At 49.9% G+C, this 8,934-nt stretch overlaps 1 long non-coding RNA gene across 1 annotated transcript; it reads left to right on the forward strand.

Moving 5' to 3' along the window:
• The first annotated feature begins 237 nt into the window (after positions 1-237).
• Positions 238-7,971, forward strand: LOC118597218. Its single transcript, XR_004946786.1, has 3 exons — positions 238-464; positions 4,740-4,885; positions 7,549-7,971. It is a non-coding gene; the product is annotated as an uncharacterized LOC118597218 (long non-coding RNA).
• Positions 7,972-8,934: the final 963 nt, after the last annotated feature.

The raw sequence follows: 8,934 nt of genomic DNA on the forward strand, positions 1-8,934 counted from the left end.
TCTCTTTGTTACCATCAAAGCCGCCGCCTGCCACGGCGCTCCTCTCCTGTACCAGTTCTACAGTTTGCAAGTGTTACTGCCCAGCAGGATTTTGAGGGTGTGTGTGATCAGAAAGACTATCTTATGCCAGAGGACATCTGTGTGCTTAGCCTAATTTCTATTCCCCAGCAGCCAGGCTCCTCTGCCCGGGGATGTTCCATACCCCTCCCCTCGCCCCATCCATGCTTCCTTCCCCCTTTGATGTGCTCAGAAGCCCCACAGCTCAGCTCCACACTCTGTCTGCTGCAGGCTCTGCTCTCCTGTCCTCTCTTCCTAGGAATGAACACGATGAAGTTGCTGAGCAAGCAGCATGGGGATGCTCCGCGCTCTTTGGAATTACGTTTTCATTTAAAAGGAGATTTCTGCAGCTCTGTGAGAGGAAGCAGCAGCAGCCTTGACTTTTCCACTGGACCATGGATTTACTGGTAGGTATCACCACCATAACTGTCCCCACCCCGAGCTTCAGCTATTTACATTTTCATCCCTTGTGATTCATATCCTTTATGCCTCTAATTTCTTGGACCAGAGGAGGAGGGGGTGTTTGGGGGTAGCACCTATTACTCTGCATGTACTGCCTAACTGGCCAGGACAGGGCCTGGGCTATGCATTTGGTTCAGTTCTGGGGGAGTGGGCAGTTCCACTCTGGAGTCTTGTGTGGAGGGCCAGATGTGGTATGTGGCATCTTCACGGGCTGGTCTTTAGAAGCCAGGCCAGGTTACTGTGGCCTAGCATTGGGGCACTAGGTCACAGGTGTGTGCTCAAAGAGCTTACTGAGACTGTGTGTCTAGATTCTAGATGTGACAGAGGGGCTCCCTCCCTTCAGATGAAAGGGACAAATGTTGGAATTTGCTGCAAGGTGACACTGGGCCCAGAGCAGGCAGGGCCCTGAGCATCCCTCTGAAGGGTAGCAGCAGCAGCAACATGTATGTGGCTCCACTAGCTGAGACAATTGCCAGGAGCTGTAACAGCCTCCTTGTCCCTCAAGTCCATGGCTGACTTTTCTGTATCCAGTTGCTGCTGAGGTCAGTACACAGGGAAGTCACTTACCATGGAAGTGAGATGGCTCATCTCTGGAATCTCAACCCTGTCTCTCATTTCCCACTGTTTGTGGAAGGGAATCCTAACTCCTCAGGGCACCAGCTTGCTCTCACCACATGGCAGCTGAGGGAGGTCCTGCTGGCCTGGGACACACTGTGTGTGGTCATTCTGTGTTCCTCACTCAGATCCTACAACCCCACTACTTTCTGCATCTGGAACCTTCTTCCGGACACCCATTGCTCCTGCTTCCTCCATGACACACAAGTCACTTCATTAGAGGGGCATCTCCAGCCACATCAGTGGAACATGACCCCCACCATCCCCTCCTTTCTCTCTCTGTGTTTAAGGCTCTCCTGCTATCCAGTATGGGGTTCCCACTCACTTGGGCATCTCTGACAGGAAATCACAGGTGTTCTTGCACCCCCAGGAAGATGCCTGGAAAATAGAGGCATCCATAAAGAGTTATTGGATGTGAGCTGCAAGATGGCTCAGTAGTTAAGAGCACTTGCTGCTCTTTCAGAAACAAAAGACCCAGGTTCAGGTCCCAGTACCCATATCAGGTGGCTTACAACCAACCCCAATTTGAGGGGATCCAACACCTTCTTCCGGCCTCCTTGGGCACCAGGCACACACAGACAGACATGTAAGCATTCACACATGCACACACACACACAAAAATTTTTTTTTAAATAAATTCAAAAGGTTTTGGATAAATGGATAAGCCTTTGCAATAAAGGGAGTCTCTCAATAGAAACTGTGAGCTGTATGACTCAAGGAGAGTCAGAAAGATGGTAAGGGCCAGAGCGGGGGTGGAGCCAGACTGAAAGAGTGTCTTCTGGACATGACAGGACCACTGTACTCATGAGCTCACGGTAACTGTGCTTGCCCACACAAGAGCAAGCCAGTCAACACTCCAGCGTGGAGGGAGTGAGGAATCCGGGGTCCCCACCTCTAGTTGAGTTAATGACCGTTGAAGGCTTCTTGTGTGTGTGTGTGTGTGTGTGTGTGTGTGTGTGTGTGAGAGAGAGAGAGAGGGGGGGGGGTCAGTTTTCTTAAAGAGTGTGACCTCTCAGGTTAGCCACACTCTAGTGGATGGCCACACCCCCATGAGTTTATGGGCAGCACAAACATGACTCTGTGGGTCATTTTAAAAAAGAGAGAGGAAATGTGAAGTTGGGAGGTAGAGCTGTGGGTCTGGGAGCAGCTGTTAGTGCTATGGAGAGAGAGGAATGTGATCAAAATTCATTGCATGAAAGAATTAGTAAAAATATTGTATTTAAAAAAGAAAAAAAAAATAGCCGTGCTCTGGTAGCTAGTGGGACACGGTACTTTGGAGGGGAGAGAGAGGCCCCCTTAGGCGCTTTGACCTCCAGGCCTCAGGACAGGCAGGGGGGTGGCTGCCCCCGCCACAGCTCCCAGTGGCGCATCTGATACACCGTGTCCACCACCGTAGAGTTTAATTTAGCCAATGTCTTGGCTGCAAAAGACAGCTGGTAAATTTAGTCGGGGGATTAAGGAACATATAAGATACATAACTCCTTAAAAGGAACTGTGTGTCCAGGGACAACCAAAGCTGGAGCTCCCCGGACTTGGCCGTGAAAGGTGAGCCAGTATCCCTCTTGGTTGAGTCGGCAGGGGCCAAGGAGCAGGTTTGCTGAGTCTTCCGAGGGGCAGCATGGGGGTGGCGTGGCGCGGGGCTCAGGGAGCAGCCAGTGGCTGAGCGAGCGAGCACCCGCCTCTAACCTGCTGACAAAGAGCCTCCTCAGGCACCAGGCAGCCTAGAAACAGGAAATACATAGGTAGACCAGCTACTGTGGGAAAATGAGAAAATTCTGCAGGGGGAGAGAGGAAATAAGGATGGCAATCACAAGCAAGAGAATGGGAATAAAATGCCTTCACCACATGCCGTGGAGAAATAACCACACACAGCTTTACACTGAACTCGTAGAGGTGGAGATGGGAAAGCCGGCAGGAAAGGGTCCCGGGCCACAGACAGGAAGGTGGCAGGGGAGAGGAGGAGGCAGGGCATGCTTTAGACTCTGCTCAGCCTCACCTCTCTCCAAAGAAGCACAAAACCAAAGTCGGGACCTGAACCTATCAGATTTTTCAAAAATTCTAAGTGATGACCAAAAGTGATAGCGAGGAGGGTCGGCCAAGAAAGTTCACTTAAGGAGCAAAGTTTGGTCACTTGTATTAATTAAAATGCACACACCCTTTGACCTAGCGATGACTCGTCTGTGCTTACCCTAAGAATTTTCTTCCTTTCTTTTTTCCTTTCTTTTTCTTATTTTGGGATAGGATCTTACTATGTAGTTCATGCTGGCCTTGAACTCACTGTATAGCTGAGAACGACCTTGAACTCATGATCCTTCCAAGTGCTGGGATGGCAAATGTATGCCTCCATACCCAACCCTGAGGATACTGTGGTAATAGTACAAATAAGCTGAACACTTCCAGTTTCCACCAGTGAAAGACTAGATCACTCCAACAATGTCCCTTGTCAGCAGGAAAACCCAGACATGGTTCTACTGTCCTGAAATCCCTGCGCTCGGAAGGCCAAGGCCAGCCTGGGAAACCTCAGGAGACACAAATTCATCACAGACAGACAAAGCGACAAAGCCGTATTACAAGATAACTCAAGGCTTTTCTATTTCATTTCAACTCATTATTTTGGTCAATTGCCCTGAAGTTCGAATTATACCCCCATACATTTTCTTTTTCATGGTTTTTAGTTTTTAGTTTTAAGTGGTTTTGTTTGTTTGTTTGTTCTGTTTTTTTTTTTTTTTTTTTTTTTTTTTTTTTTTTCCTGAGAAAGCACTTTGCAAAGACTGGCTGGCCAGTGAGGCCCCCTGCCTAATACAGCCATACCTGGCTTTCACAAGAGTGCTAGGGTCCTGAAACCAGGGCCTCAGGGCTATGCAGCAAACATTTTACCTGCTGAGCCGTCTCCCACCTCTCACTACCCTCTCCCAGTTCTGCACCATGGTCACAGGGCCTTAGCACCTCACAAATGCTGCCAGCCCTGTTTCTCTAAAGGCCAGACTCCCCAGGGTCACTTAGAAGACCTTCCCAACCTGCTCAAAGGGACCGGTACCCTCTCCTCTCCTGTTTAATTTTCAACGCTGTACAACATCTCCTGGGCCCTGACTTTGAGCTGTACCTACTGCTTGTCTGACCCGTCCCCCAACCCAGGGCCTATCTCAGTGTGTGGCACACACCAGGCTCTGTAGAACTTGGGTCAGGTGTGCATCAGTGAGGCTGCGTTCAGAAGCGAATGCTCTGAGCCACACTGGAGTCCATGTCTGCTAATGTCATGACTCTTTCCATGAGTCACATTCAAAATCCTTAAGCACAACTGTGTGGTCAGCAGGCGGTGTCCAGAGGCCTGCTGATGGGCCAGACATTAACCCTTGCAGAGCTAGAGAGGGCCCTTGGGGTGAAGTGAGAGTGTTTTTAACCCACCAGTACAGCTTTGCCTTCCTTCTCAGAAAGTCCCTTCTCATCCCAGGCCTCAGCCTCCTCCCTCTCTACATCCCTATGCCCCACCCTGCCTGTGCAGGTCATCCATCTCTAGCCTATTGCTTTTGGGAGGCTTTTATTTTGAAACTTTTGCAGGGTTCAGAAAATGTGTGACCTGGTTTTTTTTTGTTTTGTTTCCCCAGAGTTTGTCCCCAGGGCTTGGAAAGCTTCCCTCCCCACATGGCACTGTGAACACCCATCTGGCCCCATGCTTTTGCCTAAAGATCTTTTGCTCCTGTGACCCTAACCCTCAGAATGGGGACACACCGATCTTGGAACCTAAACAAAGGTCAAGGCAAGGCCTGGGGGCGTATGTGTGTGTGTGTGTGTGTGTGTGTGTGTGTGTGTGTGCGCGCTCGCGCGCGCAGGCAAGTCCAGAATCATGGAGAGACTGAGGCAGGAGGATTGTAACCCAGGGCCTGCTTGTGTTAAAAAGACAGAGACCTTATCTTAAAAAAATAAAAAATCAAAAAGAAGGCCCTGGCTGTAATTCTGTGGCAGAAAGCTCGTCTGACATGTGAAGGGTCCCAGTTGAATCTCTAGCATGGTAATCAATACACAAACAGGCAAAACCCCAAGCCCCCAAACAACAGCAAGAAAGGGCAGGAGAGGGGCTTACAAACAGTGACTCCACCAGACACCTCCAAATCAGCTTGCAAAGTGGGCCTGCCTTTGAGACAGCAGTCTAGCGACACTGAAAATACTTCCGTGTGCACCCATGGTCACAGGCGCTTGGGACGCTGAGGCAGGAGGATTGTTTGAGCCCAGCAGCTCAAGGCTAGCTTGAGCAACATAGAAGACTCTTCACTGAGACGTTGACTCCAAGGTTGTTGATCCAGAAGCCCCAGGCCGTGTGGGACTTTGAACAGTGAACATTGTCTCTCTGGGACTGAGCCTCGACTGCCTCATCTGCCAGTCTTCAAGGCTCTGTGTGTCTATTTCTCCATATTCCTTGGGGTGTCCATCTCTGAAAGTGTGGTACAGCCTGAAATGTGGCCCGGGCGGGTAAGCAGGTCTTCCAAAGAGGCGTGGCTAGGGGAGGGTAGTGCTGCATCACTCTGGCAGTCCCAGCAAGTCTCCATCTGCTTGTAAATAGTCCAGTCCGTCTATTCTGCCCACAGTAGTACTGAGTAAGTGAAGTCGAAGGCCCCATGACCTGGTGCTTGCACCTAGCTCCTTCCCCAGATGAGACTCTAGGGACCAGGCCAGGAGTCCCTAGGAAGCAGAGGGAGTTCAGAAATGAGAAGATGGAACTTGAGTCCCTGAATGGTCCTTGTCACATCTATGATTGTCCTGGTTACTTCTCTATTGCTATGAAGAGACACCATGACCAAAGAGACTTTATAAGAAAGCGTTGAATTGGGGTTCACAGTTCCAAGGGGCAGTGGACTCCATGACTACTGTGATGGATTGAATGAGAATAGCTCCCACTTGAATGCTTGGTCCCCGAGTTTGTGGAACTGTTTTGGGAAGGATTAGGGGGTGTGGCCTTGTTGGAGGAGATGTGTCACTGCGCGGGTTGGGGGTGGCGGAGGGGTTTGGATTCTAAAATTTCAAAATCCCACTCCAGACCCAGTCTTGCTCTCTGTTTCCAACTTGGGGGTAAGATGTAGGCTTTCAGCTACTACCTCAGTGTCATGCCCGCCTGCCCATCCACCTGCCCGCCTGCTATGTTTCCCACCGTGATGGTCACAGACACACCCTCTGAAACCATAAGCGAGCCCCTAATTAAATGCTGTCTTTCGTAAGTTGCCTTGGTCATGATGTCCCTTCACAGCTATAGAAACGTAACTAAGTCGCCATGGTGACTGGGAGCATGGCAGCAGGCAGGCTGGCCTGATGTTGGAGCAACAGCTCAGCTTTTGAAACAACCACCACGAGGCAGAGAAAGAGCCAGCTAACTGTCAGCTTGAGAAAGTCAAAGCAATACTAGGTTCATGGGAAAACAAAAGTTTTTCAGGAGGGAAAAATCACCTTAAAACACACAATGACACTTAAACTAATAATACAAGTGGTCACGCCAATGAACACCAGGCCATTGCAACCAAAAGTCTTGATATAAACCTCATGGGAGGGGGGCGGGGAGGAGGGTGTTAGACGTGGGAGAGCACTGGATTCTCACTTACAGAAAGAGGAGACTGACATACCGTTTTTTTAAAAAATAAATAAATAATAAATAAAATGACAGTGTCAGCTTCTGTTCAGAAACAAAGACTCGCACAGACAACCAAACAGCAGAACACACTGAGGAGCGCAGGAAACACCTTCCACGCAGGAGATAGGGTCTCCCTCAGACTTAGTTTCCTTTTTTTTTTTTTTTTTCTTAATTACCCTTCACGTCCAGGGCATCAGGAGCACATCACATGCTCTCCCCCACTTCCCCCTCTGGCCCCCATGCTCCCTTCCCCCACCACACACACTAGTCCCCATGCTCTTCCCCACATGTACACACACTAGTCCCAGTGACACCAGGAAGCTCACACCTGGAGTGATGGCCAGAGAAATATGGAATAAAAAAATTGATCATAACCGAAAGCAGACAGGAATCAAAGGCTAATTGTTATGATCGCTGATCATGTTACAATTTCTTGCTTATTCACAGGGTCAGGGTGCTTCCTGACCTTCACAAAAGCAAGATGAATAAGCAGCTCCACCCTGTGTGACCTTCACCTGTGGGAGTCCACCTGAAGGCTAGTGTCAGGTGTGAAGATGGGGGCCTAAGGGTCTGGCCCACCACCTCCCACACTGCCCTGTTACTCACAGAGGGTTCTCTTCTTGCCATCACTAACCCGGAGTCGTTTGCCCTGTGCGGCCAGAGCCAGGTTTTAGGATGGGAGGGGGTTGGATTTCTTTGGGTGTGGGAAGGGAAGAGAGGGCTAATCAATATGCTTGTTGTCGTTGTAAATCGAGCACCTGCATTTCTGACGCAAATATTGATAAATCTGTGGAAAGAAACCACAGGAGCAGAGGCAGAGCCGGTGGCCCGAGAGAATGCTGGGAGGGAGCAAACGGCCGCCTGGAACACACTGACAGTGATGATGGACAGAAGGGACCTATGAAGAGTCAGCAGAATCATCCTAGCCATCTTTTAAAGATAAGTATTGCGTGTTTATTGACGTACGTCTCTGTGTGTGCACGTACCATGGCATGCGTATGGAGGTCAGAGGACAGCCTGTGGGAGTCAGTGCCACCGTGTGGGTCCGACAAATCCAACTCAGGTCATCTGGCCTTGAAGCAAGTGTCCTTGCCCACTAAGGCATCTCACCAGCCCTTTATGTAGCTACTTTGAGCAGTCATTGCCTATCTGCTGTCTGTGCATCTGACTTAACAACCTTTTTTCTTTTCTTTTCTTTCCTTTCCTTTCCTTCTCTTCTCTTCTCTTCTCTTCTCTCTCTCCTTTCTTTCTTTCTTTCTTTCTTTCTTTCTTTCTTTCTTTCTTTCTTTCTTTCTTTCTTTCTTTCTTTCTTTCTTTTTTTTTGATACAGGGTCTCATATAGCCCTGCCTGACCTGGAACTCACTATGTGGCTGAAGTGGACACTGAACTCCTGATCCTCCTGTGGTCTAAACCCAGGAGATCCCCGCCCCGCCATGCTGCAGCTGATGTCCAGACTTCTGCATTTTATAAACACATTGATTTATGACTTTCTTTCCTGTGACTATCAAAGCCCATGTGACCTTTTCCACTCAGAACATGTCATTCAGGGTAACTCGGATCTATGTTCCCCTGCCACAGCCGTTCATCTTTGACAGAGAATAAATTATTAGCTTATTTCCTTAGGGCAGAGTTGGTGTTTTTCCGTGCTTGCTCTGGGAGGGGAAGAGGGTGGGGGAAGCAGACTAGAGCCTGGCTCAGCTAGAACAGGGTTGATTTGTCCCACCTATGGAGAGGCTGGACGGATGGGAGCATAAGGGTCTATGGGATTTGGGGGCCCTTGTGGAAGGGAGGCCTGGGACAGGAAGACCCTGGGAGGCAGCCCTCAACATCATCCACAGATGGAGTAGGGCAGTGTGATCTGGGACAGGGCTGCAGGGCCCTAAAAGAGGCCAGGTGCACTCCTAAACAGACTGTGTAGGAGGGGCAGGGAGGAGCCAAGGTGATGCCTGGTGAGCTGGGAATTCTCGAAGGGGAGAAGCTATTTAGAGAGAGAATGTTGGGCAACAGGGACAAGGGAGGAGCCAGGGATGGTGACACATGGGTCTGGCTCAGGAAGAGACTGCCAACCCATGGGAGCTGACACACACCCAGAGAGAGCAAGTGGCAAGAAGGCAGTCAAGGAAGAGTTGTAGAGTGCCCTGGGAAGGAGCCCCAGCCACGGGGCAGGGAGATGGAAGGGGCT

This window comes from Onychomys torridus, chromosome 16 (assembly GCF_903995425.1).
Source record: "Onychomys torridus chromosome 16, mOncTor1.1, whole genome shotgun sequence".
In the NCBI taxonomy this organism is placed as follows: Eukaryota; Metazoa; Chordata; class Mammalia; order Rodentia; family Cricetidae; genus Onychomys; species Onychomys torridus.